Source organism: Miniopterus natalensis, chromosome 5 (genome assembly GCF_054644295.1).
Source record: "Miniopterus natalensis isolate mMinNat1 chromosome 5, mMinNat1.hap1, whole genome shotgun sequence".
In the NCBI taxonomy this organism is placed as follows: domain Eukaryota; kingdom Metazoa; phylum Chordata; class Mammalia; order Chiroptera; family Miniopteridae; genus Miniopterus; species Miniopterus natalensis.
Window position 1 is genome coordinate 3,840,427 of NC_142085.1, and position 10,589 is coordinate 3,851,015.

The 10,589-nt window shown below is 39.3% G+C and overlaps 1 non-coding gene across 1 annotated transcript; it reads right to left on the bottom strand.

Annotated features, from left to right (window-relative positions):
- Positions 1-4,291: 4,291 nt before the first annotated feature.
- On the bottom strand, positions 4,292-4,364 carry TRNAR-UCG (transfer RNA arginine (anticodon UCG)). The gene has a single exon. It is a non-coding gene; the product is annotated as a tRNA-Arg (tRNA).
- Positions 4,365-10,589: the final 6,225 nt, after the last annotated feature.

The following is a 10,589-nucleotide window of genomic DNA, read 5'->3' on the forward strand; positions in this document are numbered from 1 at the left end:
TGTACTGTAATTTTCAAAGAATCCAGGTTAAAGAAATTATCTTCTATTGTTAGGTTGCTTAGAGATTTGATCATGATTTAATACTAGGTCATATCAAATAATGTTTCTGCCACTATTGAGATAATCATATGGCTTTTTATTCATTCATAATGTGGAAATTACAATGATTTGTTTTTTAATGATAAACTAACCTTTTAATCTTGGTATAAACTCAAGACCAAAATAACATAATTCATTTTAAACATGATTATGTTAAGTTCCTTAACTTTGAGGATAAATTACATTTATCTTTTATTTATTTTTTTTATTATTGTTTAAAATATTACAGATGTCCCTTTTTCTCCCCAATGACCCGTTCCACCCCATTCCTCCCCCCTCCCCAGTCCCTCTCCCCCACCATTGTCCATGTCCTTGGGTTGTGTATATATGCACATAAATTCTTTGGTTACTCTCTCTCCCTCCACCCACCCACCCTCCTCCCTCCCTCTGACATTCGTCAGTCTCATCTATGCTTCCATGTCATTGAATCTATTCTGTTCATCAGTTTATTAAGTTCGTTAGATTCCACGTATAAGTGAGATCATGTGATACTTGTCCTTTGCCTGGCTTATTTCACTTAGCATAATATCTCCAGGTCCATCCATACTGTCCCAAAGGGCACGAGATCCTTCTTCTTTACAGCTGCGTAGTATCCATGGTGTGAATGTCCCACAGCTTTTTATCCACTCAGCTACTGATGGGCACTTGGGCTGTTTCCAGATCTTAGCTATTGTAAACTGTGCTGCTATGAACATCGGGGTGCATATATCCTTTCTGATGAATGTTTCAGGATTCTTAGGATACATTCCTAGGAGTGGAATCACTGGGTCAAACGGCAGCTCCGTAATTGCATTTATCTTCAAGAGTGAGACTGACTTATGATTTCCCTTTCTTATACTGTTCCTATTAAGTTACATATAAAGGTAATGCCAACCTCAATTTGGCGGTTTCTTTTAAAAAAATTAAATATAGAACTACCATATTACACCCAAACTGCTAGACATTTACCCAGGAGGGACGAAACATATTCACAAAAAGGCTTATACACAAATTTTCCTAACAGCTTTATTTTTTAAATATTGCTTTACTTAAAATACCATTTTATTTATGTTCAAAATTTTCAAATGTATTTGCATCTATATCTGGGATATGTAGTCTCTATTAACATGTAACCAGACCCAAGGTTCGACTGCCTGTCACCATGGAAACCAAACCCGTGGGACACATGCTGGTGAAAAAAGGAAAGAGGTTTATTCAAGTGCTGGCATCTCGAGGAGATGGGGGATTCTTGTCCAAAGCCCATCTCAGCATCTCAGTGCAGGCAGGGGTTTTATAGGGAAGGAGAGGGAAAGCAGAACAGAGATCAGGAGGGGCTGTGGACATGCAGGCAGCGTCCTTGCTGGTCCTGACATGGATGGTTAATGTCAGCATACTGGACCTGGCTGGTGCTAGCCAAATTCCTGCAGCTGGGCAATCTGCCTCATCCAAAGTTGTGGTCAAGGCTGTTTCTTGTACAAGCAAGAACTGGAACTGCTGATGCCTGCAATATGCTTCTAAGGAAACTGTCAGCATGTGAGTTCCTCTTATCAGTTTGTTAGTACATTTTACTCTAGTTCCATTTCATGGTGAGTCAGAGTGGTATAAAGTTTTTATTCCTTGTTACAAACATCTTTGTTAATTCTTGTACTTTCTCTATGATGTCTTTTCATATTTTCTATAATTTTTTTCCTATAAAATTTTTTAGTTGAATTTATCAGGGAGACATTGTGTAATAAAATTATATAGATTTGAGGCGTACAGTTCTGTAACATCATCTGTATATTGTACTGCGTTCGCCACCCCAAGTCACGTCTCCTCCCATCACAGCGTATCCCCCTTACCTTCTTCTACCTCCCCCACCCCCTTCCAATCTGGTGATCACCATGCTGTTGTCTGTGTCTATTAGGTGTTTTGTTGTTGTTTTGTTTAATTCCTTCACCTTCTTTACCCAGCCCCCTAAGCCCCTCCCTTCTAACAGCTGTTAGACTGTTCTCTGTATCTGTGAGTCTGTTTCTGTTTTGTTTTTTAGTTTATTTTGTTCATTAGATTCCACATATGAGTGAAATCATATGATACTTGTCTTTCTCTGACTGGCGTATTTCATTAAGCATAATCCTCTCCAGGTCCCTCCATGCTGTTGGAAAGGGTAGATTTCCTTCCTTTTTTATTCCATTGTACCCTAGCTTTTTTATCCCCTCATCTACTGATGAGCACTTGGCTGCTTTCAAATCTTGGCTATTGTAAACAATGCTGCAATGAACATAGGGGTGCATATATTCTTTCTGATTAGTGTTTCAGGATTCTTAGGGTATACTTCCAGAAGTGCAATCACTGGGTCATAAGGCAGCTCCATTTTTAATTTTTTGAGGTAATTTCATACTCATAACAGCTCTACTTATAACTGGAAATAATATAAATATTCATCAGCGGGTGAATGGATAAACAAACTGTGGTGTCTCCATTCAACAGAATACTGCCTAGCAATGAAAATAAACAGACTCTTTCCCCTGCTGGCTTGATTCCATCCAAGGGCATGTACCTCCTGGGTTGCAGGCTCAGCCCAGTCAGCCAGCAATATGCGGGAGGCGACCAATCCATGGATGTTTCTCTCTCCCTCCTTTCCTCTCACTCTTTTTGAAAAGCGATGGAAAAAATACCCTCAGGTGAGGATTAAAAACATAAAGAAATAATAAAGAAACAAACTCAGTACAAGCAACATGGATGAATCTCAAAATAATGAGTGAAATAATTTTTATATGCATACTTGCGGAAGCCCTCCGGCAAAGTCGAACGGTCCTGAGGAAGGGTGAGGATGGAGAAAAGACAGAGACAAAAAAGATGGGATCGGGAGGACTGCAGCTCGTGACTGCTGCTGCCCCGAGTTTATTTTCCCAGCTCAATTTATACAGACACTGTTGATTTTGCTGAACAGCACCCCGCCCCGCATTCCTTCCCCTTGCGCGATACAGAGTAGCTCCTTCAAGGCTGCATGAATGGTCTTTCAGAGTAAACACCCTGCCTCCTGCAGGAGCTCAGACCTTGGTAACTGTCTATCTCAGCTTCTAATGGGAACTTTTTGGGGAGGATTGAGCCCTTGGCTTGGTATGGGGCTTGACTGCCCCTTGACCCTTCAGGCCAGGACCAACTTCCTCATAAGCCTTTCTAGAATTTATGGCTGCAAGCTAAATTAGTATCGCCTTGGTGCCTCGAGGTCCAGGTCAGGGAGCAGGGGCCACATCTGCAGCTCACCCAGGCAGCTCCTCCGTGCCTGGGGCCACAGCGGCTCCCCACCCACATATACTGTATGATTCCCTTTAAATAAAATTCCAAAAACTACAAACGTTCCACAAAACCCAAACGAATAGTGATCAAAAGTTGTGGTTTGGGGAAGGGGACAGGGATTGCAAATGGGCGTGAGGGAGCTTTTGGAGGTTGTCTATGTTCATTATGGTTATTGCAGTGAGTTATACATAGGTCAGACTTATGCATATGCTTAAATATATGAGCTTAAGAAATTGTGTCTCCATAAAGCTGCTTAAAAAGATGCTTTAACTGGAATGAAGTCCTACAGCCACAGGAGCACCTGTGGGCCTCTCTTCCGTGAAGGAGCCGGTCTCAGGTTGTTCCACTGGCTTTTTAAAGGAGTTCCCGATAAATGACTGACATGGAATTTTCTTAGTAGGAAGACCTTTGACAACTAATTCAAATTATCTCATCCTTAAGACAGTCACCTTGCGACTCCTTCTCCAGTCCCATTGGGTGCACCAGTTGTTCTAATACTTTGTCCACTACGCTGAGGTGCTCAATGCCCTTGGCCAGACTTTTCCACTTTTGCAGAAACCGCGCCCCCTCCGCCAGGGTTTGCCCGCTGCGGCCGCTCGGGCGCTTCCCGGCGCGGGGCTGCGGGCCCACGGGAGAGGCGCCGCCTGTTCACAGCGTGGGCTCCGGCGCCTCCAAAATGGGAGACGCTGTCCTTTCGCAAGGGGGCGACACTTAAGCTGACTTGAAAAAGATAAACCTCTCAACATAGCGACGCAAACCGGAGGCCAACAGTGAGGTCCTTTTAGCCTAAAATAGCGAGAGCACGGGGACTGCGGGGCTGCGCGGGACGGGGTTGGGCGCGCCCGCAGCTCCGCCCGCTCCCCGCGCGTCTTCCCAAAACCCCCCTCCGCAGGACCAGGTGCTGTCCGTGCCCCCCGGGAAAAAGCAGGCACAACCACGAAGGGATTCGAACCCTCAATCTTCTGATCCGAAGTCAGACGCCTTATCCATTAGGCCACGTGGTCTTACTACGGGCAATGGAGAAACCGGACTACTTAGCTTGTAACAAAATGACATTGTCTCAATGAGTTGCGGTTTTCTCCAAATTCCAGCCCTCAACCTGACACCAATTTCCTTTCTGAACAAAGGTTTACCCTTGTGCATCAATGCCTCTCTCAGCTGGTTGCATTAAACTGTAAAGAAATAGAAAGGTTTTGAATGTCACTCTGTAATCACAGCTACAAACACTCGATTCACCTTCAGAATGAAGATAAAGTCGGAAGGGAGACCCCCTGGGAGTAAATGAAAACTACCAGGAGGTGGGCAGAAAGAGCCCTCCTGCCACCCTCCCACTAGGACAAGGGTCTCAAGGTGGGGGGTTCTTACTAAATGCTATTCTTACAAAACGTTAAAATGTAGCAATGGTATATATTAAACAGACTTTCTCAGACAAAAAAAATAAGCAAATTTGTGGCGAGTAGATCAGCCTTGCAAAAATTGTTAAAAAGACATTTTTTTGAGAGAGAGAAAGATAATAATATATACCAAGACACAGACCTACAGAAAATAAAAGTAGGCATCCAGAAAGGAATAGTTGAAGGCAAAAAAATCTGAGAGTTTTTCATCTCAATTAATCTAACATAACGGTTTGCTCAAAATAATAATAGCAACAATGTATTCAATTATGTATGTTTATGTACATACATTATGTGTATATATGCTTATGTATGTTTATTCATAAGCGAAATGAATGACAGCAGTGATACAAGAAATTAAAGTGATACAGAGAATGTGAGGAAGGAATTAGGATTATTTTGTTATTATAGGTCACTCACATTGTCCATGAAGTGATATTGTATTACCTAAAAATGGACTTGGATTAGCTGAAAATATATAATGCAAACTCTGAGACAACCACTAAAAAAAGTTTTCTTTCTTTTTTAAAATAAAGAAATATAACCAATATGCTTAAAAAAGAAAAAATAGGATAGTAGAAAATGCTCAATTAAAATCACAAAAAGCAAAGAAAGAGTGGAAGCCAAAATTTGGAACAAAGAACAAGGGCAACAAAAAGGAAACAGTAGTAAAATGGTTGATATTAATCCAACTACAGTTGACCCTTGAACAACATACGATTGAATCCACTTACATGCAGATATTTTTCAATAAATATACAGCTGACCCTTTTTATCCCAGGGTTTATATTGCAGATTCAACCATCCTTCAATCAAAAACAGCACTAATACTTGAACAGACTAATACTAATCAAAAGAAAGTAATCAGGGATAAAGAAGGGTATCACTTAATTATAAAGATGTCAATCCTCCAAGAAGACATAACATTTTTTTACCTGTAAGCACCTAACAACAGAGTGTAAAACTATGTATTGCAAAAACTGACAGAACAGCAAAAAGAAACAGATGAATCCACTATCATTGTTGGATAGTCAACACTCTTCTATCAGAAATGAACAGATTCAGCAGGCAGAAATCAATAAGGACATAGTTAAACTCAACAACAATTATATGTAATTGACATCTAAAGACTAATTCATCCAACAATAGCCAAATACACACTCTTCTCAAGCTCACATGGAACATTAACAAGATAGGCCACATTCTGGGCCGTAAATGTATTTTAACATTTTTTTTTAACCCTCACCCAAGGATATGTTTTTATTGATTTTTGTAGAAACAGAGAAGAAAAAGAGAGAGAGAGAGAAACATCGATGTGAGAGAGCAACATAGATTGGTTGCCATCTGTACGTGCCCCGGGGATCAAACCCACAACCTAGGTATGTGCCCTGACTGGGAATCGAACTCACAGCCTTTGGGTGTATGGGACACTGCTCCAACCAACTGAGCCACCTGGCCAGGGCAAATATATTTTAAATAATATAAATCACACAATATCTGCCATATACCACAGCAAAATGAAACTAGAAATCAATTACAAAGGAAAGTAGAACTTTCCAAAACATGTTGAGCTTAAACACACACATCTAAATAACACATCGATCAAACAAGAAATCTCAAGAGAAATTACGAAATATTTTTAACTAAATGAAAATGAAGACATATCAAAATTTGTGGGATACACTAAAAACAGTGCTTAAAGGGAAATTTATAGCAGTGAATGCACATATTAGAAAAGAAAAAAGATCTAAAACCAATCATCTGTTTCCATTTTAGGAAACTAGAAAAAGAAGTGCAAATTAAATGCAAAGTAAGCAGGAAAAAAGAAATAATACAAATTAGTACAGAAATCAATAGAGAAAATCAGAAACCAAAATCTGGTTCTTTGAGGGGATCAATAAAATCAAGAACCCTCTAGTCAGGTTAACTAGAGGCAGGACACAAATTACTATCAGAACTAAAAGGCAAGGGCATCACTATAGGTTCTATTGACATTAAAGGGGTAATAAAGAAATAGTATGAACAACTCTCTACCCACATATTGGATAACCTAGGTGAAATGAAAAATTATTAATAACCTCCCCAAACAGAAAACAACAGGTCCAGATGGATTCACTGCTGAATTGTACCAAACATTTAAGGTAGAAATCATACCAATTCTCTACCATCTCTTTAAGAGTATAGGAGAAGAGGGATGGCCTTGGCCAGGTAGCTCAGCTGGTTAGAATGTCCTCCTGATACGCCAAGGTTGTGGGTTTGATCTCTGGTCAGGGCACACACAAGAAGCAATCAATGAGTGCATCACTAAATGGAAAACAAATCAATGTCTCTCTCTCTCTCCTTTCTCTAAAATCGATAAATAGAATTTAAAAAGAAAAGAGAAGCAGAGAGAATACTTCCTAATTTATTCCATGTGGCCAGCATTACCCTAGTATCAAAACCAGACAAAGATGGTACAAGGAAACTACAGACCACTATCGCTCATGGACATAGATGAAAAAGTTTCTCAACAAAACATTAGTAAATCAAATCCAATGATGTACAAAAAAATTATACATCATGACTAAGTGGGATTAATCTCAGTTATGGAAAGCTGGTTTGACATTCAAAGATCACATCAATAGTTTAAAAAATAAAAATCATATGATTATATCAATAGATGCAGAAAAAGCTTTTGACAAAATACAACACACATTCATTAGAAAAACTCTCAGTAAACTACGAATAGAGGATAACTTTCTCAACTTGATAAAATCATCTACAAGGAACCTACATATAACATTATACTTATGGTAAGAAACACTCAAATTGGGTACAAGGCAAGAATATCCCCTCCCGTCAGTCCTTTTTGATAATGTACTAGAAGTTCTAGCTAATGCAATAAGGCACGTAAAGGGGGGAAAAAAGACATACTGATAGGGAAGGAGAAATAAAACTGTCTTTGTTTGCCAATGATATGACCATCTGTGTAGAAAATCTAAAAGAATTGACAGCCCAGCCGGGCTTGGCTCAGGGGTTGAGCATCAACCTAGGATCCAGGCGATCAGGGTTCGATCCCTGGCCAGGGTACATGCCCGGGTTGCCGGTTGCGGGCTGCAGGCAATCAATGACTCTCATCATTGATGTTTCTATCTCTCTCTCCCTCTCCTTTCCTCTCTCTGAAGTCAATAAAGATATACTTTAAAAAAATAAAAATAAAAGAATTGACAAAAAAAACAACAAAACTCTTGGAACTAATAAGCAATTATAGCAAGGTCACAGGATACAAAGTTAATTTACAAAAGCCAATTGCTTTCCTATATATCAGCAATGAAAGTGGAATCTGAAATTAAAAACACAATACTATTTTAGCACCCCCAACAAAGAAACACTGAGGTAAAATTCTAACAAAATATATATGAGATCAAATAATGAAAGCTATAAAATTCTAATGAACAAAATCAAAGAAAAACAAAATAAATGGAGAAATAGTCCATGTTCATGGATAGGAAAAGTCAATATTGTAAAGATGTCAATGCTTCCCAACTTGATCTATAGATTCAACGCAATTCCACTAAAAATTCCAGCATGTTATTTTGTAGGTGTTGGCAAATGAATTCTAAAGTTTATGTGGAGAGACAAAAGAGCCAAAAATAGATAACATGGCATTGAAGGAGAAAAATAAAGTTAGAGAACTGACACCACCCAACTACAAGCTACAGAAATCAAGACAGTTTGGTGACAGCAAATCAATAGACAAATAAATCAATGAAACAAAGTAGCGAGCCCAGAAATAGATCCGTATAAATAGAGTCAACTATTCTTTGAGGAAGGAACACAGCAATACACTGGAGCAAAGACAGTCTTGTCAACAAACGGTGCTGAACAACTAGACATTCACTTGCAAAAGAAATAAATCTAGACCAGACCTTACACCCTTAACAAAAATCAACTCAAAATGGATCATAGACCTATCTGTAAAATGCAGAACTATGAAAGGCCTAGTAGATAACAAAGGAGAAAACTTTGAAGGTATGGAAATGACTTTTAGGATACAACGTGATGCACAAAAGCAATCATTGATAAGCTAGACTTTATTAATATTGGAAACTTCTGTTCTGTGTATGACAATGTTGGGAGAACAAGACAAGAGAAAGTATTTGCAAAACATGTATCTAATAAAGGACTAGTATCCAAAGTATACAAAACAATATTAAACTCAACAATAAGAAAACAACCTAACGCAATACAAAATGGGACAAATACCTTAACAGACACCTTACCAAAGAAGATACACAGCTATCAAACAGGCATATGAAAGGATGCTCCGCCTCATGTGTCACCAGGGAAATGCAAACTAAACCAACAACGAGCCCCACTGCACACCTGTCAGAATGCCCGAAACCCAGAACACTGACACTGAGTGCCAGAGGGATGCGGAGCAGCAGGCACTGTCGCTCGTTGGTGGTGGGAATGCAAAGTTCCACAGCCACTTCAGAAGACAGTTTGTTGGTTTCTTACAAAACTAAACATGCTTTTACCATACAAGCCAGGAATCACACTCCTTGGTGTTTACCGAAAGGAGCTGAAAACTTATGTTTATATCAATATCTGCATACAGATATTGATAGCTGATAGCAGCTTTCTGCATGATTACCAAAACTGGGGTGCAACCTACTTGCCCTTCAGTAGGTGAACGGCTAAACTGTGGCACATCCAGATCATGGAATATTATTCGGCACTAAAAAGAAATGAGCTTTTAAGCTATGAGCATTGAGGAATCTTAAATGTATATTACTGAGTAAAAGAAGCCAATCTGAAAAGGCTACGTACTCTGCGATTCCAACTGTATGACGTTCAGAAAAAGGGCAAGATTAGGAAGAGTAACAAGATGAGTGGTCGCCAGGGGTGGGGGGTGGAGTGGATGGACGAGTAGGCAAAGCAGCAAGGATTTTTAGGGCAGTGAAAATACTAAGCGTGATACTGTACTGACACTGATGGGTTCATGTCATACATCTTCTAAACCCATTGATGTACAACATCAAGAGTGAACCCTAATGTAAACTATGGGCTCTGGGTAATAATGTTGTGTCAACAGGTTCATAAATTGAAACAAATGTATTACTCTGGAGGAGGGTGTTGACAACTGGGGAGACTATGCATGGGTGGGAGTAGCAGGCATATGGGAAATCTCTGTACCTTCCCCTGTGAACCTAAAACTGCTCTAAAAAATAAAATCTTGCCTGGCTGTCATGGCTCAGCAGTTGAGCATCAACCTAGGATCCAGGGGATCAGGGTTCAATTCCCGGTCAGGGTACATGCCCGGGCTGCGGGCTTGATCCCCAGCAGGGGGCGTGCAGGAGGCAGCGGATCAATGACTCTCTCTCATCATTGATGTTTCTCTCTCTCTTCCTTTCTTTGAAATCAATAGAAATGTATTTTTTAAAAAATAAAAATAAAGTCTTAATTTTTAAAAAAGAGTGCTTCCCCACCACATTTTTCTGATGTACTATTGTTTATATAAATTACTTGTTCTTCATAACTATTTGTTCATAAATTACCAGTTCATTAAAATTTAAAGTAGGAAAAACTGTCTTAAATATGCTTGATAAGATTAAAATTATATTTTAAAAGGTAAAGTTTAAAACCTACCCACTGTTATTATGTATTAGTATTTAATGTTAAATATTTTATACATGTTATATACATATAAATCAATGTATATCACACATTTATTCTAAAGTGTGTGTATGACTCAAATAAAGTGACAAGTGAGTGTTGCTTTCTGCTCTTCTAGACATGCCAAGGTTTTGGTCTCACCTGATCTGAACGTCTATTTCTATGGGGACAGTTACT